The sequence below is a fragment of the Andrena cerasifolii genome, chromosome 4, assembly GCF_050908995.1.
Source record: "Andrena cerasifolii isolate SP2316 chromosome 4, iyAndCera1_principal, whole genome shotgun sequence".
Lineage (NCBI taxonomy): Eukaryota > Metazoa > Arthropoda > Insecta > Hymenoptera > Andrenidae > Andrena > Andrena cerasifolii.
In genome coordinates, this window is record NC_135121.1 from 18,860,190 (window position 1) to 18,883,350 (window position 23,161).

The window sequence follows — 23,161 nt, forward strand, 5'->3', positions numbered from 1 at the left end:
GTCGTTTAGGACCCAGACGTTCCCCCGGGGGTAACGCAACGCTGTGTGTATCTTTAATATATTTTATGCAGCCGAGCGAGGGGGATAAAGCTCGCAATGCCGCGGCGAAAATATGCACGCCCACTTCTTCGCCAAGTGTCCCGCGCCCCGGCGCTCTTCTCCCTCTGGGCAACCCTGCGCGAGGATCCGCGCGTTCGAACCCCAGCCCCCCGATAAAATAACGGAATAATCCTCTGGTATATCGCCGGGACGCTGCGCCATCGCCCGTCGGGCCATTCAATTCGACGGAATCTCGTATCATCTGATGTAGAGTTAATCCCTCGAGTGGAACAGTGACTGAGCCACCGTGAGAGCTGCTGGCTCTCGGGGGGCGGCGAGCCACCGTCGCTGGGAGCGCCGTAGCGTCGAGGGGCGAAAGAGAGGAGTGGTGAAACAAGGTGGATAGGGGCGGCAGGGTGGTCCCAATAACGTCACCGCTCGGGCTTCCTTCGCCTAATGAGCCGAAAAATTCATCGGAACGTGGGAAGGGGTGCGCACTGAGGGCCGATTTAGAGGACTGGTCAGTGGCTTCGGATTACGCGAGGTTCCGAGCGACAGCCGTGATCTGAGGTTTCGTTGATCCTCGATCGGTGACGTATAGCTTGGAATGTACTGTATCATCTCCTACTCGTTCGCGTTTAGGCGGCGGGTAGGGTGGAAAAGGGGTGGAGAGTGGAGTGGCGAAGGAAGCGGGGAGCGGAAGCTGTCGATGTGCCTCTTGCACCGAAGCAGGCGTTTAAGGTGGGATCCTTGTCTAACAGCTCCAAAAGTAACTGATATTTAAATTTTTTTCAAATAACTGTTTGTCATATTGGATCAAACTCTTTTGGGATATGAGGAGGCATCTTTAAACTTGCAGGAAATATTATTTTTATGTCGATCCTTCTTATTATTTATTATTATTATTATTTTAATGTTACACGAGAATCCCCCCTTAAGAAATGAAGATTGTGTTATATGGGCCGACGAGTATCTTATGAATAAACGTAGAGGATGGTTTTCTGATACCTATGTATTTTTCAAAGTACAAGACAGCCACTACAGAGGGAAATTTAGGAGATCCGTTATTGTAGCATTTTTTCACCGTTTCCCCCGTATTTGCTACCATTTTCATTGTATTCAATTTGCTAGAGTATTAGGACGGTCGAAAGTATCTGAATTGAAACATTCCCTTTGCCCGTAGTCGTATAACAGGATTGGCGAGTTTAAATAATTTTCATCGGCCCAGCGTACGGCCTCCACTGACGGCCGCGCTGATAAAACAGTAGTAGATCGTTTATATGCCCGCGTTAAAATAATGTTTATTCCAGCGAAAATATTCATGCGAGTGCCCACAGGGGATAATAGTACGTAAAGGGACAGGCAAAAAGGTACACTTGATTATATCGCGTCGCCAGCTCTCATATTTCACTGTTATTCTTCATTTCTGGGGCGGCACGAGCAGCGCCGCCAGGTTCGCGCGATACCAGGGTATCTTCTAATTTTCCCCAGCCGACTTCGCTGGTTATCGAGCGAATATTCGCGCGAACACCCAATCGAACTCGCGTTACGCAGCGATCCTGGAAGCCGGGCTGAAACGATGCCTGCCGTTTCTCACCGCGAAAGAGATGATGGTATAAAACGGCAAAGTCCCCTCGCCAGTTCTGGGGTATCCTTAACGCCCCGCTCCTTCGTTCTAACGGAAGGAAATTCGCGTGAAATTCTTATAAAAGTAACCGCGACAGCTCCTAATAATACGTGAACCAGCACTGGCGGATTCAGCTGCACCGAATCTCGTATCATCTTGATATACACTTAATCCCTCGAGTGGAACAGTGCCTGAGCCACCGATTCCCTTGAATTGCGAGCAAAGACCGTGTGACGGAGCAAGGCCGATGTCTGGGACGGATGGGACGGTGAAGGAGGGAGGGAGGAAGGTGAAATCGGTAAGGGAGATCGAGGAACGAAGATGGAGGGCGGAATAGAAATGGGGGAGGGTAGGGAGCGTGAAAGGGGTAAGGGAGACGGAAGCGGGTGAATGGAAGGTTGGAGGGAGAGAAAGGGATGGAGATCCTCCAATAACAGTCGACCTCGTATTTCCTTCCATCCGGTGGCCGAAGGAAACTCACGTCGCTGAAACGGAATCTCAATCCCGGGCGGAGACCTGCCGGCTGATATTTGCACCGACGATATACGCGAAGATTGTTTAACGATAGGGGGAGGGAAAGGCTCGTATGCATGCAGCTCGCTAAATGCGTTATGCTGCGGATCAGGCTGGTGGCATGGCTCTTAACTGGATTTATTCGAACGTAAGGGAGCCGTGAGGGGTCGCGTATTCCCTCGAAATCCTGAGGATCCTTACGCCGTGACCTGGTACCGGGTTTCCTTTTTTTTTGTGGATGGAATCCTCGGCGAACATACTGCTCGGATTAGAATTTTAGTTCCGAGGCACTGTGTGTTACCTGGCGAAACCTGGGAAGTGAAAGTGACACGGAGAATCTGAAGTGACGTGGTTTTATATGTATTTCAGTTTTACAATTGGTAGAACAGTTAAGGGAGAGTTAGATTTTTTTTAAGAAAGTATTAACCCTCGTCCGTCCCTCGTATCAATTTGACACAGTTTTTACAAACTAAGTTGTACTGTTCTATTATTATTTGTGATTCGTGTAAATAAGCACTAAGATGTAAACGTTAACTCATCAATTTGAATAAAAGCATATCGAAAAATAACTGTACACATTGTCATTTCATCGATCTGATACCACTGTGTCAATTTGACACCGAGGAACAGATCCAATTCGTTAAATGAGGAACGGAGGAGGGTTAACATTATTGCACCAGTCATTTTTTTTATCAATTATGTCACATCTTTGGCTATAATACTTACTTTTGGTATGTAAAAATTTTAGTTGTATAATACAGTTATAGGGGCTGCATCCAGATGCGTCATTCGGTGCGATGATTTGCGGTACCCACTCCCAATTAAACAGATTTTACCTCACGCCAAAGAGTAAATTAGTTCCTTAAAATATATTAACAAATGCTGTTTTTGGCAGAACCGATTTAAAAGAAGTTAATTTTTAAAGAAATAGCAGCACTCTAAATGAGACGTTAAATTTTCGGACATAAAATCATGCCTTTTTATACAATAAAAAAACTATAAATCAAATAAAAAATCCATAAGTAATTTATTCGAGACTTGATTTGTACGAAAGGTAGATACAGGCCATAGAGTAAAGCTTGACACAGTAGCGAATCACATGGCAGCTTATTTGATTGATCGTTATTTAGAGCTGGTTATCAGTATCAGATTACTCAATATCGTTTACTGATGATACGCGTAGCTCACGAGAAGCCATTGTGTCCGTCAAATATTTACCGGTATACCCGCGGGTGAAACTTGGAACGGAGTTTCTTTTTGTCTAGAAATAAGTTCTTCGTGGAGTAAACTAGGAGTCGTAAGCACCCACTGGGGTGCCTATATCTCGCGAGGTTAAGCAGGCGTAACGGTTAATTAGCTCTTACGTTGGCCAGTCTTGATCCAGAAGATTAACAGCGGGGCTAAGAAAAATCTCACTGCCGAACGTCTATTGCGTCCGTGGTGCGCTTGCACTTTTTATTCGACACTTTTAGTACGATTTAGACAGTCCTCTGATTACTTCTTACTAGCTTCTCAATATTCATGCGACTTAGTAATAGGTACAAAGAATTTTGAAAAAAGTAGTAGGTATAAAGTATTGGAACCACAGAAAGGCTGGTAAGAAGGCTGTCTCTTTATGGACAGAGTACATAGTGTTTCCACGTAGTATGATTGAAAATATATAGAAGAATATATATAGAAGAACACATATTCAAGATATATATATATATATATATATATATATATATATATATATATATATATATAGAAGAATACATATAGAAGAATACATATAGAAGAATATGTTTCTTTCTCAAAAATTAAATTCTTAGCAGGATCCAAGAATTTTTGAGTTTCTAATAAGATTGGCTTCTGGGCCTCAAGAGTGATGTAGACCTGCAACTTGTAGGAATTATTTGACAATTAGTTTTACCACGATGATTCCTCGATTAAGACTATCTAGTTTAATCAATGACACCCATTAGTAAGAGTCAGGAGTCCACTGATAACTCAAGGCCACTAAGGTGTTATTCTGTACCAAATCAATTGGCTACGTCCGCCATTACACATGTCGAGCACAGACCGAAGGTGGCACGACCCAAAAGTAGGTGGGCTGATTGTGTTTCGACAATAGTCTCATTGATACACCACACGAAATAATAAAAAGAACGTCACTCGAAGCTGTATCCCGAAGCGCTAGATCCCCACTTCGATATTGCCACAGTCATGAAATGAAGAGTACTTGTAGAAAAATGTGAATGCCAACAATAAAATTTTCCAGGAGAGAAGAAAAACTTCCCTGACTGTAAATTATTTACGAAATTGGATTTGTTTTGACTGCTAAATATGCTTAAGTATATATATACTAATCCAAATGCATCACAATCATTTCTATTTTTTTTTTGCATTAAGGGGTTATAGCTAGTCAGGAAGCCGAAAAGAGGCGAATGTTTGTGAATTTTTTTTGAAAAAGCGGAAGCGTATATTTTTACAGAACTTTTTGCACTTAAAAGAGCATCATTTAAAGAACATTTGGTAATTTTTTGCTAGAAAAATATTTACGTTTATAATAATAAAAATACAACGACATCCAAGAAGCTTTTTTAAAAACGGTTAGCAAGATATCTAAAAAATTACTGCACCAATCTTTCTGTTGTTTTGTGGGCTTATTTTTTATATAAAAATCTACTGAATGACGGAGAGATTTTTTCCCCATTGTATAGTTTTCTCCCGAACGCCCATATAGGTACTTCTACGCATTGTGCAGCGGCACCATCCCCTAGCACTATTGGTAACTTATTTACAAAGGGAAATGGCATTCAAATTCTATACTATAGCATTACACAATTTTGTTTTAATTTTGGCACTCAGTATTTTTTACAACGACTCTTAAAAAAAAGTTTCGATTTCCATTTCGTGCGGTTCTCCCTCCTCCTCGCAGTGCTTGAATTTCTTTCGTGGCAAGTGCAACCGTTAATTAACCCGAGCGATCTTCCGTCCCGCGTCGCTTAGCAGCGCATCAGAGTGAAACGTTATATAAGAATTAAATCCTTGATCCCGACTAACACTTTAAACCTAACGCGACATCCATCTCGTGAACTATAATTCTAACACACCAGACCCCTCGTTTCACTTCTGCCTCGTCAAAAATGAATATCCCTTGCTACACCACTCTAAACATTCCAAAAGAAACCTCCCAACCCCAATCAAGCTAAACCACCTCCAGAAGTAACACAAAATCACTTCCCCATTTCCCCCAACACCTCGAACTCCAAGCAATGATCCACCATTAGACAATAAGACTCCTCGCTCTCCCTCCAAAAAAAAACTGATTTCTATTTCAGTCCCCAGTTGAACGCTTCAGTCTCGGGGCACTTGCTTAAACAGGCGGAACAAGATTAATTGTCCTCAACAGCGTGCTCGATTCGTTCCGCGAACGAGCTGGCGCGCACGAAACCACTGGATGACGTCTTCTTTGCGGTGTCAGACACGGGACGTGGATCGTCGATCAGAGACGCTCGACGTCTTTCGATCACGGCAATTGGGGGGAACTGGTGCGTGTCACTCGGATTCCGATTGTCGGCTGCACAGCGTTAATGCCTCTGTCTACATAGCCCAGGATCGTTCTAAGCGCATTAGGCGAGCACCGTGAATCGTATATAAGAGTAACCCACCCCCGAGCCAATCAACCAATCTGGCTCGCACCTATCCACCGATCAACGCCGTGTTTTCTCCCCCGGATCGCCGGATTAATTTGTTTCGTGGCGGGGCCGTCTCCACGCTGGGATGAATAAAGGCGGGGAGGTCGCCGGCAGGCCCGGGGGATTATTAACGTCGATGAAAAATTCCGACGGGGATTCGAAACTCGTTCGCCAACCCTCCAGTCCTATAATCGTTTCCCTCCGACGAGATCTCTTAAGAAGAATCGATGCCGCGTGCTGTACAGTAGTGGATACCCTCTTTGAGGAAGTTTGTCTATCGCGATTGGATGCCTTCGATTCAATTTCCCTTTGCTCACTTTCAAGTATGTTTCTTGGTAAGGGATGTGCCGGGGAACTCACCTAGATGACTTCAAACTTTTCCACCCTTAGATTCTTCGATGGAACTTCGCTCGATTTTACTAAAGCGAGGGGTTGCTAAACAAGGGAGCTCACCCTTGTGTTCTATAGAAAGTATTGAAAGCAGTGGTAGAAAATTTTAGTTACTCGAACAATTGTGTGGTGACGCGGAATCCGGCTAGAGTCGAACTGTCTGTGTGTGTTGTATGATTCATATTGTGTATGTAGGGGAAGGTGGGGTAAAACGGAACGCTTAACTTTGGAGGGTGATAACTTAAAATCGGGAGGAGAAAAAGACACGAGACTTCAACAGGAGTCTTCAGTGGACCTTAGACTATAGGAAAATCAAAGTTATTGTTAAGAAAAATCTTTGGGAAAGACGGAAAATGAAATTTATCGGAGGTATTGAAATCTTCGCCTCGCTGAAATGGTGGGGTAAGACGGAACACCCACTCGAAGACCGTGTAAACGTACAAAATCTTTATTTTTACGATTTAAAATATATTCATTTATGTTAAAATCTATAAATATATGTTCTAGGTATAACTATTGCAAATAAAATATAAGAAAAATATATATTATACATATAAGAGAAAATATTTTAGTAGATAACATGAAAATTACGGAGAATAATCAAATATAAATATAATATCGTAAAAGAAGGATAGATCAATACGGTTTGTTTATTATTTTATGAAGAAAAATCACGCACAAATGTATCATCTTCCTTTTCAGCACTGGTGCAGGCCTCATGGGCCCACCCTTTACACGCAGTCATTTAGTAAACATTTAATATTCACACTTCAGCGCGAGGTAAAGAACTTTTTATATACGTGAAAATGTAGCGTAAGGACTATAGAATCCAACGATGTACCTGCCGTTATTAATTTTCCAAATCCAAGTACCGAAAAGTGGTCGAAAGTCCGACGCAATATTGAAACGTCGATACCGGAAATTTGTCCAACCCTCTTAATGGAAAAATAACGCGTGCAGGGGTCTATGGTCTATCACAAAATGCTACGAGGACCCTTTGGTTCCATGTCACGCGATACCAACTCATTCGCAGCTCTTATCTAACAGAAACATTGGTGTTCCGTTTTACCCCACTTTCCCCTATGTGCAGGTTAGGAGAGGCCCACCGTGCGGCGCGCAGCACGAGGAAGTCAGTCGAAATTACAATGTAACGACGAGGAGACGTGTGACACCATCAGCTATATTTTTCCCAATTATATTCGTTTATTTTTTCTGTCTACCGAGTCGCGTAACCTGTTACGCCTTTTCCCATCTGATCCCACAATTGCTATTCGAACAAAAGCCTGCTTAATTTCTGCCATTAATCTTGATGTATGAACGTTTTACACAGCATCTTTCTCACCCCCCCGTGTCGTAAACGTTTGGTGGTCGCCGAGCAATTGCCTTCGACACGGAAACAAGATTTCCATCCGCGGTCGGGTTGAATATGGGTAATCAGAATGCGTCGGTGTGCGGGGCGCGCACACAGGCCGCGTTTACAACAATGGGAGATCATGCGTGGAGAATGTTCGTACCTTCTTACGAGCAGTTTGAAGGACTCCGTCGCTCGTGCTCCTGCTGCGGTCCATGAGCCGCACAATAGGGACAATGACATGCATTCTCATAAACTCACCAACGACGGGACCACAGGATACCGCGTAGAGTGTGCCCCCCCTCCGACCTACTACCGAAACGTATTCCTGGAAAGCGGAAGAAAGGAATTTTTCGACCTTTACCATCGCGATTGAGGCGCTTTTCTTTCTAGCCACCCGGGAGAACTTCTGGCTCCTCATTGTTCGCAGGTTGCTGGCGCGGTTCTGTCCTTTCGACGAAGATCAAACTTATGGAAGCCTTTAATCGATCTTCCTTGATAGATTTTATAGCAGCCGCTTTATAAAACTTCGAGCGGGAAGTGTGGGATCGTCTTAATCGAGGCATGTAGCAGTTCCGTTTGGAGATCGAGCTTCTGATAGACGGAAAGGTACTTGCTTTACCGCAGCGGGTCACAGGAACTCGGTCTGCGTGGCATATTTCCCGCACGCCCTGCAAAGTGCACCTTAATTACATGAGAAAACGGCAGGCTGGCGAAAGGAGGGTCCAAGTTGCGTCGATGGTGGTCCACTTTTCCCGATGCACTCGGCTTTTATTGCAACGATTTTGAAGCAATCTTCTTCTGCCCGTTCGGCGTGGCAGCGGGAAAAAGAGCAGAGCGGGCCATTCGCATCGCTAGGGACAAGAAAGCCCTGCCGCGCGCTGTTACCCGAACGAATAACGACCGTTCGGTTGGACGTGGCTCTCCGAGTATACATCATCGTGCTGCTCTGCCCACGGATCATCCCGGCTCTCTTAATTCTTTATGTATGTATTCAATTATATTTGAATAATTGGCCACCCCGGCTAGTCGCGGATTAAGCAAACGAACGTTTTATGCGACGCTCGTGCATAAACGAGAGGACATGGTCGCTCGCCGGGTAATCCTTGCCGAGCCTTCGTTCAACATTCAATGGAAACAGTTGTCGAACACAGCGGGATGTAGATCATTAAACGGCGTTTCTGTTTAAACTGCATTAATGACCGTTCAAAGCATCGGGCGTTGCCTTCGGTATACTTCTGCTGATATTTCTCTGTATTTTTTATTCCACTCTGCCGGATGTCTCTGGGGCGGCTACGAAACGTCAATAACGATAATATCAATATCTCTCCTTGGCGGAGATAGAGTAGACGCGAGCTCATAAGCCCCGACAAGCAAATCTCACGAGAGCACCTGCTGGGTTGACACTCCAGGCGAGAGTGGCTCACTCTCTCGATCCCCTGTGTGTGGGTTAGATCGTTCCTCTTTATAATCTTCAAACCTTCGCGGTGTACTCGCGGCGAATTGTGTTCGCCTTTATTCACGGCAGGAAAAACAGTCAAGGTAAAGGTCCCAGTGGCTGGACACGTCCTGGTGATTGGATAGAATCGTGAATTTTTGTTAATATTAAATTTAAAAACAATATTCACGAAGCTGGGGAAGCAAAATAATTATCCTTGGTTATTTTTTGTACTAAAGATTAGTGGAACAGTTCGAAAACATGATGTATTATTTTTTTTAGGGCTTTTGTTAAAAACATAAAACGAAATATTTATTACACATGAATTATTGGGCCATAAAGTGTAAGAAAAAAGTTATTTCAGATTATTTTTGTATTAAATTATTTATGATTTTTGTGGTTCTTTAGACCACTGCAGAAAAAATAGCCCAAATGATATTTTCTGTAAACAGCGATGGATCTGAAAAATTAAATGTGGTTCTTGTAAAATAATCTTGCCATTATATTCTCTCGGGCCATTTTTTCATATTTAGTATAATTAATTTTTTATACACAATTACAAAGTGCAAATTTAAATGAGAAAAATTCATTTAACTTTAAACTGCGCTGAATTTTTTATTTTTTGGAAATTAAAAAGAATGGGCCGGGAGACTATAATGGAAAGATTATTTTACTGTACCTATTATCGCACCGATTTTCTTCCAGACACAGGTGTAACCCAGCCAAAAACCGCAGAACCATGAACGTAAGGGACTCGAATGAAATGAAAAGGGGAATCTCTAAACTCTGGCTCTGTCTCCCCGACTTCTCTGTCTAGTTTCGGTAAGTCGTGCTTTAATTGTAAAACCTACCATCACGGTGATTATAGAACGGCCATCATGAAGTGTTTAATAATTCACATGTAGGATCTCTATTATTAACGATGTATTGGATCTATCTTCAAAATGGTACAAAGTTGATGAAAATTTGTGAGATTGTTCTTTCTAATCTCCCTGATGTGCTAAAAAATTTTTAAACGAATTCACTAAATGGTTGCTGAGTTATAATGATTTTAATTTTCACTGATTTTACACGTACTGTTATGGAAAGAGACGACCATGACAGATAAGACAGCTGAAAAAATGTTGAACAAATGGTACCAATGGTTTCAAATTTTTTTCACACGTAGTATATGGGTAGATGAAAATATCTGCCAAGTTTCAATTGTTTTCACTACACCGTTTTAAAGAAATAAATTATAACTTGAGAAAATTGTGAATTCAGGGCATTTTCGCTGCCAAAAGTTCAGCAAATAATGCTCGAGAAAGCATTTGTACAGTGAAAAATACCTTCCTAGGAGTAGAAATAAGACTGCAATTATCGTTCCAGTTCCTTACATCTAGATTTACTATGCGTGAGACGTAGATATTCAAGTATTTCAAGCTATATACACTTTTGTCTAATATTGAACGTTCGGACACCTATTTATTTATTTTCGACATAGATCCATCGTGCCAAGGCTCATCAAAATCGATGTCTACCAGATCCTGTCCTCCCCTCATTAGTCGCTAATAATTATCACACCAGTAATGTCGGAGAACATGCAGATAAAAGAAATGGAATAACGCGGGAAGCTCGCGATTATTGCGCGGCGTATTTCGCGAACGCTGTCACCCAGTTGATCACCCAGTTGAGCGTGCGTGGTGAAAATATTCACTCCGGCCCTTATCGATATGTACACGCTGCACACTCGAGGCGAGGAGGATATCGTGGCCGTCTCTGTCGTCGATGCACTCGCCGGGGCGTAGTACATGCATTCTCATATGCAGCGACAAGCAAATCTCGGTGTACACGTCGGGACGGCTGGGTGTCTTCGTGGCACTCTTCTATGCAGGACGTACGTGCCCGGGATCTCGAGTTGCCGCTGGGAAACGCGAGGCATCTCGCCCACTGATCACGACATTTCGTGACTGTGACACGTGTAATCCGAACGACGATTTATTTATACATACTTCATTCGCCGGGTATGCTCGCTCCGGTTCCTTTCGCGCCTGCGACGAACGTGTCAGGCCATGAATAAAAACGAGACACTCGGACGCGTGATTCCCGCGGAATCGAAGCAACTCGTCGCCTGACGTTGAAGCCCCTACCTGAAAATTTCATTTATTTCTGCCTGGAAGAACTAAGTACGTACTCGAAGCATCGAGCTAATTTAATAAGAAATTAGAGGCGCGCACAACTGCGTCGCCACCCGGGGCGGATATCAATCGCGTAATTACCTCCAACTCCGCCGCATAGAAAAGCTATAAAAGTGCTGGGGGGGATCCGGTTGGACGCGGAGAAGAGCCGCGAATCTTACAACTTTCCCCGTTACGAGCAATCTTTAATCGAGGTCAGATTTCCTAAATAGGGCAGTCCACGGTGGGAAGAGTAACGCAGGGAAACTTAGGGGGTTAATGAAAATACATGGCTCCAATAAGACGAAACAATCGCTCATCCACCCCATTCATCAGAACCACCTCCGCGATGAACTTAACTTTCCGACCTCGTAGCTTCGCAACCTTCATTCCGGCGCGATCGTTTCGTCGAATAATTTCGCGAGGGATGATCCTTTATCGCGGGCGCCTGCCACGCCGATTCCTTTTCGTCGTAATAAGAACAGTAGCGCGTACGACGGAATAAAACATTTCAGGGAACAGCGAACGTGAGTTTCTGGCGGACAGACATTGCGAAGCAGATACCGGTGCAAATTAGACACACGTTCCGCATTAGCGTCATTTTCATCGCGCACGCAGTGTCATGGAAGACTGCATTGCCAGCGTCTCGATACACCGCTGCGTCAAGTAGACAATGGACTCGGTGAATTATATACCTAGATAGATTTGGTCGCGATATTGCGGGGGTCGAAAGTTTAGGAATCGATTCAGTTTAGAAGTTCATGAATTATTTGGACCAGCTCCACGCGGCTCCCAGTTAGTTCGGGTTATTGAAGTGCCTGTATCTTGCATTAAACATGTCCTTTTATGATTGACTCTAAGGTATAAGATATAAAGTTGTAAGATATAATATCGGTTCTACAGATCTACGTAACCGAAATTGATAATACTTAGTCAGAAATTTCGGTTCCTTATAACTAGTGTTCCTGATTTCTCCATATTTTTTGTTTCTCGAGAAATCAGAAATGAGATCATATTTCTTGAGAAATATCGAGAATTCTCGAGAAATTGAAAGAAATATTGCAAAAATTATATTTTTGGAATAATGTTGATAATATTTATCAAAACATAAGAAAACTTTAACTAAATGATTATTCCTGTCTAATTTATACAAAACTTGTGTATATGAAAAAGTAGATATTAAATATAATTGGTAATTTTATTTATTTAGTATAAAATTTGTACAAAGTGCAACATTACTTTTGGTTTTAAAATTTATTTTTAAATAGCACAATGCGTCTAATGTAGCTTCAGCGAATCTGTTTCGTTTTTGTGGCAGAATCTGTTACTTTTATATTTTGACGTTATATATATCTATCTTGGCTGTTAAATTAAAAAATTCGTCTTTTGACCGTTTTGGAAGAAATTCTGGATGATGCTAAAATCTTATAAAGGATACAATAGTCTTATCTCCTCTTTTCTATATTTCTTCTTTAATAGCCACAAGAAACTCATTAGGTACTCAATTCAGTATACAATTTTTCTAAATTTTTAAATAACAATTTAAGAGCTCCTTCAGCAGTTAATAATATCGAATCTTCTGTACAGTGATTTTCTATTGGAATTCATATAGGTTCTAATGTTATTAATAAGATGTATTATAAATGGTAGATGTGTTTATGCGTTCGAGATTAACTCGTAATACATTCATTTACGAAAATAAATGAGATTTATAATATTTTTCCTAAACTTAAGTTTCTGGAGAAATTATAGTATTTCTCGAGAAATAAGGAGTAAGCAATTATAAAATTTCTCGAGAAATTCTACTTATAACACTTATTGAGAATATCGGTTCTTCACAACTGCTTCAGTCAGAACCAATATATAACAGTTTGAAACACTTATTTTCGGAATCGTTTCTGAATTGTCACCCCCTAAGAGGAAAATTATTTAATTATTTTTATATATTCCTGATATCTCCCATCGTTATATCTCGCAAAGTAGGCACTAAAATTTATCGGTTATACACTGAATTAGTACCTAACCATATGTAGGAAGACATACTGTAATTGCAGCGGCATGTGATCAACAATTACAGAAAGGGAAATATTTAAGTAAATCGTAATAGTGTAGAAATTTATTGGTCTGCCACAATTTTACGTCACATTCGGAGAAGGTAAGCCTAATAATTCTGTGAATATAAGAATATCTACTAGAAATACCTGTTATTGATATAATTAATGATGTGTTAAGAAATGAAATCGATTCAAATATTTTTCGTAATAGCGTTTTTCTTTTAGCAGTATACCTACGTGTTCCCAATACCGCCTACCGGAGAATAATGGTTTCGATGTGATGTTTGTTACAGTGGGGTCACAAAATGTGCGGAGCAACCGATATATACTTTATTTGTCCAATAAGTACATCCGAAAGTGAAGAATAAAATATTTTAAAAATATTATTTCTATATTTTTATAATAAAAATAAAATCACATATGGATAAAAAAAACATTTATAGAGCAAGAATAATAAAAGCACGTGTAAAAATGCCTTAAAAAATTCATGTATACATGAATTAATCAATATTTATTGAGTAGACGATACGAGATACACTTTTTTATGGACCAGATTTTTACATGTCATACGGTGTTTAATTCCCAATTAAAAATTTATAGGTTTCAATAATTTCTCTTTACTTTGAGAAATTATTTTTACTTTAATTGCATGCAAAAATATCAATTATTATTCAATCATGTTACATGAAAGATGAATAATTTCTCTTTACTTTGAGAAATTATTTTTACTTTAATTGCATGCAAAAATATCAATTATTATTCAATTGACAGCGATTTATCTTTTGTTAGGCGATATTAAGTACGGTCACCCTAAGCAGCGATTTTGGATGGAAGAACGTACTGTTGTTGCTGTATTGTGCGTTGCTCTCAATTCAATTAGATTCTGTTACCCTTTCCCCCATCAGCAATATCGGAACTAGAAAATTTCCGTCGATTTCGAGAGGTATCCACCTTATTTTGCAGGAAACAAACGCAGCACAATAATCACCCAAGATTGCATCTCTACCCACAAATCACCCAAAAGGAGTGTCTCTTCTACAAGACTCCACCAATGAAAGCAACTCTGCTTTCAGTAATTACTATCATACATGCTAGCACGAATAACTAGTTGAGTCAGTAACGAAGCAATTGAAGATTGCATTACGACACAAATCCAGCACAAACTTCAAAGTACGATCCGTTTGTCCCCTAACATCGTCCCCAACGCGCGCAGCCCTTCCACCCCCTCGCACCGCTCTTCTGCCCACGCGATCGGAGGACCCGGCAGCTCGGCAGCATCGGAAGTGCTCGCAGTGGAGGCGAGGCGGATGGATCCTCTGGTGCAAGCCGCGACAAGAAAACCTCGCGCTGCTGGAGGCGGTTGGTTTGGCCGAGGGCCCATCGCTCTCTCCGCGCTCGGCGCCGCGTCTCTGCGCTCGCTGGACGGCTCGTGGCGGCTCGGCAGGACTCGGGATCCGCCGGGCGCGCTCCCATCGGCGAAGCGGCGCGCGCCTCGTGTCTCGCGGAACGCGTCTCTCAGTGATTACCGTGCAGTCCTTGGGACACGACCTCTGGCTTCCTGTCCTGCCTCCCGACGGGGGTTGACCGTGCGCGCGCGCGCGACGTACCCGCACACACGGCCCGCGACCGCTGGCAAGCTCGCCCCGCGCGAAACCGCTTCCTTCTATCCGGTCGTCCTTCGCCGGACGAGCAGCTACGAAACGCGTAATCGCGCTCACAATCGAGGGAATGTCCTTCGCTTAACGATACCATAGTGTCTTGTGGTACCATCCTCTCAACTTTTCGTTTTCTTTCCCCCCCCGTTTCGCCGTTGTTTCTCGTATTGTTCGCCCCTCTCATTCGGCTCCCTTCGGAGTACCCTGGATAGCCAGACCGCAGGAAGGCGAAGGTGTCGTGCGAGCGCGTAGGCGACGCGCGTGTGGAACGGCGATCAGGGGGGTTGCCGTTGGCGCAGTGATATCGCGCTGTCTCGAGGGGATAATGGATTGCTCGCGCGGCGAGGGACGATGGACAATAGCCCCGAGTGCCGTGGAGGCTTGACGCCTCCGCGCGTTTCGCAGCTCGACCGACGGACCGCGGGGCTATGCGGAGCACACGCGTGCCGATCGCGCGGAATCCACCCTCCGGACTTTTCAACAAGTTGTAACGGGCCCCGACGGCCCGGCGTGTAACCACGACCGACTCGCCAGTGCGTAGATCTGTGCGCGGGTGACCGGTAGAGCATCACCGTCGACCAGCGTGAGCGTGGCCTAGTGAATCGTTTCCCAGTGTGAAAAGTTCGGTGACTTTGCACGGGGCTGCGGCACCCGGTTAATTGGCCAAACAACAGCGAACCGATCTCCAGGATAACCGCTCGCATCGCTGTCCCCGAGGTGCCGCGCGTGGAAATTATGTAACGCGGCCCTGTCACCTCCGGCGGCTACCTTTCGAGACACCGTCGAGATAGGAGCGTAGAGGAAAGCAGGTGAGCGCGATGTTTATGTTGCCGAGGGTTCCGGGAATCGTAGAATCGCGAAGGACGGTGGCCTCGTGTTTTTGCCCGCCTAGGCGGAGAACACGGGACAAGCAGATTGCCCTGTTCTTATGGGGGTACCAGTGTTTAGCTGTTTGCAAACTTGCTTGTCTCACGCGATTGGCTAGTGACGGATGTGGACGATCAACGACATGCCATCTTGCGTACGGGGATCTGTTAATCCTTGCTACCTTCTCTGTGTTTCGAGTACCGGTGTCACTGTCGGATTATTCTCCTCGCAAGAATCCTGAACAGAATCTTACTTGCGTCGCGACGTGCCCAGACTTGAATGGGCTATCGCTAACAGCACTGCAAACAGCCAACGGCTTTATCACGCAGAGGGCGCAATTTCTCCTCTGATTATCGGAGTTATGTTGGGCACGGTTAGGGTTGCAACAATAGGGAGAATTCCCATGCGATGCTTGCCCCGGTGCCTGGGTAGCTCCCTAAAGTCGTCCTCAGCCTAATCGCCACAGCGGAATCTTTTCCCCCCTCTGAACACTAGCCGTGATCTAGTCGAGCAGAGCACAGAGCTTTCGCGAAACTTACCGTAGATGCTAGAGTCGAATCGCTGTGAACGTCAGTAGCAACCAATTGGTTAGTGACGATGCGCACATGATACTGGTTCCAGCTTGATTATCGAGTTCAAGTTAGACACAGTTGGGAACTTCGTACTCCCCTGGAATCTCCAAGCCTCTATCCAGGGAAGCATCGTCGCCACTTATCGCGATAAAAGAACCGCAGCATCACTCGCGTCAGCCGTCGCAGAGGCGGTTTAATGCCCCCGCGATACCTACACCCTGGTACCTACACCGCGTCGTGCAATCGGACGGTTAAAGTAGACCTTTCCACGCGAATAGAACGGAAGCAGCTGAGAAAAGCTGTTGGCGGGGTGGTGCCGGGAAAACTTTAATTGCAGAATTATTCGGCGCGGCTAGAAACACCTGCTGGGGACGCGGGGGTCGAGGGCTTTCGCCGATTAGGACGGCCGTTAATGGGGCGAAGCGGTGGCGTGCCTCGGCTCGTTTACACAATAAGGTGTCGATCAATCGGAAACAATCAGCGTGAATAATAACAGCGAGGGCCAGGCGGGGACAGGGATAGAGAGAGGAGCACGGAGCGTGGTCCCTATTCAGCCGGCGCCGGCGAATTGAATAAGGAAGAATGGCTGTAATTCACGTCGAGTCTTTCTGACGTCGCTTCCGCTTTTCTGTCGCGCTTATTCATTTTTACAGCAGTTGCGTCTGATACGGGCGCAAAGATGCTCGTGACCCAGTTCCAAAGAGCGGAGAGAGAGAGAGAAAATTGGGGGAGGGAGGGCTGCCGAGCGATGTAATTATGATTTAGCGTGGTTGCGTTTTTTCATCCCTTCAGCGACGCTAAGAATGGAAATGTCTTTCCGCGCGGCTCGTCGAGCGTGCTCCGCGAAATTCGCGGCAGACGTCGCGAATACTGCTGTTGCTTGCTTTCACGAACTCCCCTGCTATTCGTTATTATAATGCCGGCCTTTGACGTACTTTCAACCCAGCTTTTAGTGTACTTAATTGTGGGAGGTTTTTAAAGAGGGCGGGATTTTTAGGAATCTGGAAAGTGTATTTCGGTACGTTTCGATGATTACTTTAGGAAATGCACGTAAGAGCAACCTGCAATTGCAATTGCCGTGTATTACTGTTCAGGCTTCCTTAGTTAAAATGTCCTGTCTAGCATTTTACCATTTTTCAAGAAATGTTGAAATTTTTGAAGTTCTATACGTTTTTTACCTTTTAACTAAAGTTAGGAAACCCAACGTGCTTCGCAGAGGTCTAGAAACAGTCTAATTTATTTATTTATTTACAAGGAGGGCACCAATTTTAACTAAGGAGCGCAGTGTTTCTGTTATTGATGGATCTTTAGCTGCACGCATGCTTAAGGTAGGAACTAAGTAGTTTGGAGGATTACTTGAGGAGAAATTTGAGTAAATTCTTCTATTACAATACGATCACCGGAGGTATCTCAGGATCTAGCAAAACCCCTGAACTGCATTGCCCAAAATTAAGGTCTATGAATTAGAAAAGTAGTACTTCCTTAAGGTACGTATACACGACGACACTTTTGTGTCTGGATCAAGTGCATTTTGTGTCTAGCTAGAGCTAGTTGCAGTGTCTTCAGTCTAGCTTTAGCTGCAACTCCCGCGACGATAGGTCAAATTCAGTGTCGCGGACTGCTCTAGGCAGTTTCCAATCTTCTGGAAATTTTTTTCAGTGTCGTATACACTTGATCTAGACAGAAAAGCGTCGTCGCGTAGACGTGCCTTTAGAGTGCAGAGACCGTCCCAAATTTGTACTGTCATTCGTGTCCAAAATAACAACGGGGGTGCGCATATGAAATAGCACAACATTTTCAATAATTGTGCTTGAGTGTTAATAAAGCTTGATATTTCTACGCGAGCATATAGATAATTCTCTAAATTCAACTCTTCTGAATGCAGCATCTGCAGCAGCTTTTCGAAAAGCCTATTCCTCGGAATGAAGGTGACGGGATTGGTCCTGCTGGACGAAGGATTCGCGCGGTCGAATAGGGGCTACGATACCAGGAACCGTGACAGTTATGGTTGAGGGACCTAAATTAGGCACTTGTCACTCGTTACCCGGTAATTTTCTTAAAAGAGGACCGCGGTCGAGAAAACAATTTAGCTCGACCGTGCTCGCGAACAAGGAATCGTTTTCATTCGAAGAACGCCGTCGTTTGTCGGTACAGTTATACCTGAGCGCGGCCCAATGTGAGAACCCAGTGATTTCGGGGATCATTATTGTGACTGAACGTGTCAGTCAGAGAAATTGGTAGATAGTTCTCCTCCGTTCCCACGAATATTAATTACAGTGAATTTGTGCGTATTAATCACATTCTTCTACCCCGTACAAGGTGTTACAAGCAATGTTCTCTCACCGAAAGAAAAAGCAAATTAAATTCCTCCGTGTTCTTTGCTCGCAAGGGAACCCTTACTCACCGATTGGAACGAATGAAAGATATCCTCCTTCTTGTCTTTAGTCACTCTATAAACCCACGAAGATGTGGTCCGATCGGCGAGTAAGGGTTCCCGGTGTTCCCTTGTCAGCAACAGTTAAAACGATTACGTCGACTATGATTACAACCGAGGGAGTCCCCGTGACAAACACCTCCAATTCCCCAGGTCCAAGCTCCGTTCAATTCTTAACCTCGCCCGGCCAACTGATATTCAAACCGATGTCGGAATAATACCCGACGCCATTCAGCGAACCGATCCATAAACATCCCCCGAATCCGGCCACTCGGAGACCTGGCTCGAGAGTCCCTGCCTACACCCCTGAAATGGAAACGAGCCGTCGAGGCAGGGATTCCCGTCGTTTCCGCGCCATTCATTTGTATTCCTTTTAATATTCGACGGGGCGCGTCGGCGAATTTGAGGCACGTCCTGCGTGCTGCTGGGAAATCGGTGCCAAGGCGCGCGTATGCAGCCACCGCGGGCGACCCTCGAAAAACCGACGGTCCCCTGGATCCGCGTGAATGACGATCGTCGGAAAAAGCGCATTAGGATTGGGAAGAATATTCATAAAGCGGGAGGGGAGGGTGAGGGCGGAGCGTTCACGTTCGCGGCAACGAAAGCGCGGCACAAAAGGGGATGCTTACGGTGCTCGGGGGCTTTTCCTGCGGCCTGAAAGACTGACGTTGCATTTCGAGTGCATATCTGGCGCAATCGAATTCCCCGTGGCCGTCGGATTCGCCTATTGTCAGGTCCCCGCTCTTATTGCGCCGGCACGTTTATGGGCGTATAGAGATCGCTGAAGAGAGGATCGTTAGGGTTCAATCTCGACGCCTCGCGCGCCCGCTGACCATCGAATAGTTGCACGCGCGTCCGTCGCATTTACATGGAAATCTCGGGTTCTCTTGTCGTTTACATTCCCGACATTATGCTGTTTCGTAGAGGACGCGCGGGTGGATTGCCTCTCCCGAGAATCCGCGGAATTTCGTGCGACGCGCCACCCTTGTGCCTTGGACACCTCGTGCCGATGGAATTTTTATTAATTCGTCGAAGGAAGCTTGTTACGTTCATTGGGTTAATCGTGGTTCCTCGAGGTTGGGTTGGTAGGTTTCGGTTTAGTCGTTGGTGTCGCGGTTGAGGTTCAGGGGTGAATAGGATAAGTTACCAGTGGTGGTGAGGAGAGTGTTTGAGATTCATAGTTTTACATGTGAGTGAGTCACTTACGTTGGTGTCGCTGGTCGGCTATGGTAACTTTTAATGGAACCATGTTATTCTTGTTACCGTTGATAGCTTAAAGTTTGCTTCGACCATTACTGTACGCGTTTGGCAGTGGAGGTTTGTAGTACTATTGAATACGAGTGGGCGGGTATTGTCATAGAGGGGAATAAGGCAACCTTCCTGTCGAGATACGACAGCTGTTCCCGCGTCAACAAACTATTAACCTGATCCTTAATATGACCGAGCGAGAAGCATTGGGCGTAGACAGCGCTCGTGTCTGTACAGACATTTTCGGACTGATCATTAAAGAGGCTTTTTAAGAAAGATTCTTTTGTTTTGCAGCGATTTTGACGAAACGAAATTCAGGTGCATGCTTGTAAATTCTTCTGCAAACTACTTCTGGTTCTGCATTGAGCCCATAAAACACGCAAAATTATGAAAATAATTGCTATGAAATGGCGATTTTTATGAAAGAGTGCGTTTTTCGATAGGCAAAGATGAGGTTTCAGTTTCTTTTCATAACGAATAAAAGTTTTTATTAAGGGGATAATCTGGTTTAGAATGCTGAAGGAAGCTGAGTTTCGCCAATTTTTTTAACAAAGGAAAATAAATTTGATCTCTCCGAAACTTTGTGGGCATTTTAATATATATCTATACAATGCAAAAATAAATTTTAATTGGTAAATTTCAAGTTTGTCGCGCAGAAATTGATTAATCATTGATACGCCTCGCCACTGGAATTGTGAAATAGCAGCACAAATGGAGGCTTTAATTCTGACCTGAAATAAAAAACCGCAGGTTTTCTTAATTTTCACGAACTTGCATCGTCGATTTTGTTAAATTGACACAATTTTGGGACATTAGAGAAAAAGTTACGATTTTTACAAACAAAATTCTATGTTTTTATTCCAAAAACATGGTTTAATCTAGTTTTTCATAAATGTTTTTAGTTCATCGAAGATGGGTGGTCATTATTTATCTAAAAAGCCGCGGGAAAAGTCGATCGGTCAAATAGTTTTTGTGCTATATTTTCCGCCATTTCACAATTCCAGTGACGAGGCGCGTCAATGTAACAAACTTGAAAATTGTCAACTAAATTCTTTTTTGTATGGTATAAATATATATTAAAATCCTTTGTTAAAAAGATTCGCGAGAATCGCGTTTTTTTTCAACGTCCTAAACCAGGTTGTCCCATTAACCTCATTTTTACTAAAGTCCAGGTTCCGAAACTGCACATGTTTTGAACCTGCTCGAATATGATTTGAATGCAAGTTAATTTGAAAGCAAAATAATTTTTTTTTAAAAAGTCTTTTAATGATCCAACATATGTAATGTCGTAGAAAAATTTAATAAAACTGTCATATTTTATTTCCACAATTAATACTTGCAAAAGATAATTCGACAAACTTGAGACACTTGTTTAACAATAATAAATAAATTTAAGTCACAATTATGTTATTTAATATTTTATCTACAAATTTCGGATAACTAATATGACTTACAATATACGTTGTTCGCTATTTAAATATCTAAACATATCGATTGTGCGACGTTGGCACGTTGACTGCTTTACATAGTTTCTGAAAAATTTGCACGTAAACCTATTTTTTACGTGCATTTACTAAGAAACTATGTGATCAGTTCTGCAGAAATTAATAAACTCATTTCCTGACATTTCGATGTACTTTTATGCCAATTTTCGTACACTTCTTTGATATGGTTTTCCTGTTTCAGAAGAAAAACTGAAACTATCACCCTCTTTTTTGATATACCACTGCGTTAAAATGCATAAACTTTAATTAACAATTTCTCGATAACTATGTGGTGCATCGATTTTAAACTCCGTACAAGGGTTTCTTGTATTCCAAATTAGCTTTGCACGAAATTTGAAAGAATTCTTGAATTTAGTAGATTATTCAGGAAACAAAGAACAAGTCTCACTTTCAACATATTTCTTTGTAATTAATTGAAAAAGCAAATGCTTCATTTTCGACAGAAACGACTGCCAACTACCCTTAAGGTCAGCTATTACGTTACCAAGAAAGAAACGCTAAAAACACCGCAATACCCCTTGTGCCAACCATTTCCAAATGCCATTAACTGTAACTTCCATCAATTCCCCGAATTAATTACTCGAAATGACTCGAATTACAAAAATTATCTCTACACACCCCCCTTCACCAACCCAGCAAACTAATCCTTTCTTCCAACAAACCCTGCCTGCCCCCTGCCAGAAAATTCGATTCATTCTCGCGAGGCTCGTGCCAAATTGGATCTCTGGATTCCTTTGTGCCTTGCGGGGAAACCCCAGAAATCTTGCGGTCTGAGGGTAAAAAGAATTCTCTCGCGGGTGGCTCTCCAAGTGCAGTCGACCGACGTTTCCGGAGAACCCTAGCTCGCGAGTCGCCGACAAAAACACGGGGCGCGATTACACCGGGCGCGTAACGTCAGCGAGCCACGCATCGGGAGGGTTGATTCGAGCGACGAAAGGGGTATCGAAAGGGAGAGTTGCCACGAGCAGCGACGGGCGTGGAATCGTCGTTGGAGCTGAATACGAGCCCTAGCCGTGCGAGAAGGGAAAATCATCGGAACGGGGCTCGCGAAGGGAGAGATAGAGAGGCGACGAGCGCGTTGCGTTTGCCCGGCGGGGGTGGCTGTGCGCGAAAGGGCGAGGGCAAAGGGCGGGGGGTGGGAAACATGAATGGGTCGGCGCGACCGAGTGAAATTCGCGGTGTTAACGTTGTGCAGTCGATATCGCGTGGCGCGATATCACGTCGCGCGTGATGATGCGCATTGAAAGCGGCGAGGGGGGGGGGGCGGCTGGAACGCGCCGCGCCCCCGAGTCTTGCGATAACGAGTTTTCAACTTTAGTTTTTGTCCCGCGGTGTCGGCCGTTTGGATCGCGGCTGTCGCCCCGGGAGGGCGGGCTAACGAGAATTTTAATTCGGAAATGTTGCCCCGGCATTTCAGGGCTGTCTTCTTTGCGTGGATGGGATTGTGCCGCGGGAATTGTTTAATTCTCGACGGTGCTCGAGCGCTTAACGAAGCGAAAGTGGCGCGATCCAGTGGCGCGTTTGAAGCGAAGACGAAGTCCTGCGTGGAATTTTCGCGAGAGTGCCTGGGCACAGCGTGGACCGGCGATTCGATTTCTTTTAATTGAATTAGCGACTTTGCGCGCCACTACG

General features: G+C 44.1%; 1 protein-coding gene across 4 annotated transcripts in view; it reads left to right on the top strand.

Moving 5' to 3' along the window:
* Nucleotides 1-14,655: 14,655 nt before the first annotated feature.
* Nucleotides 14,656-23,161, top strand: part of LOC143368119 (neural cell adhesion molecule 2) — a 384,831-nt gene continuing 376,325 nt past the window's right edge. The window contains exons 1-2 of one of the 4 annotated variants that reach the window (XM_076810481.1): nucleotides 14,657-15,072; nucleotides 15,127-15,712. The gene's annotated coding sequence lies outside the window, so the exon portion shown is untranslated. Of the gene's footprint in view, nucleotides 15,713-23,161 lie in introns of all 4 variants that reach the window. The other 3 variants (XM_076810482.1, XM_076810483.1, XM_076810485.1) reach the window with 3 other exon arrangements.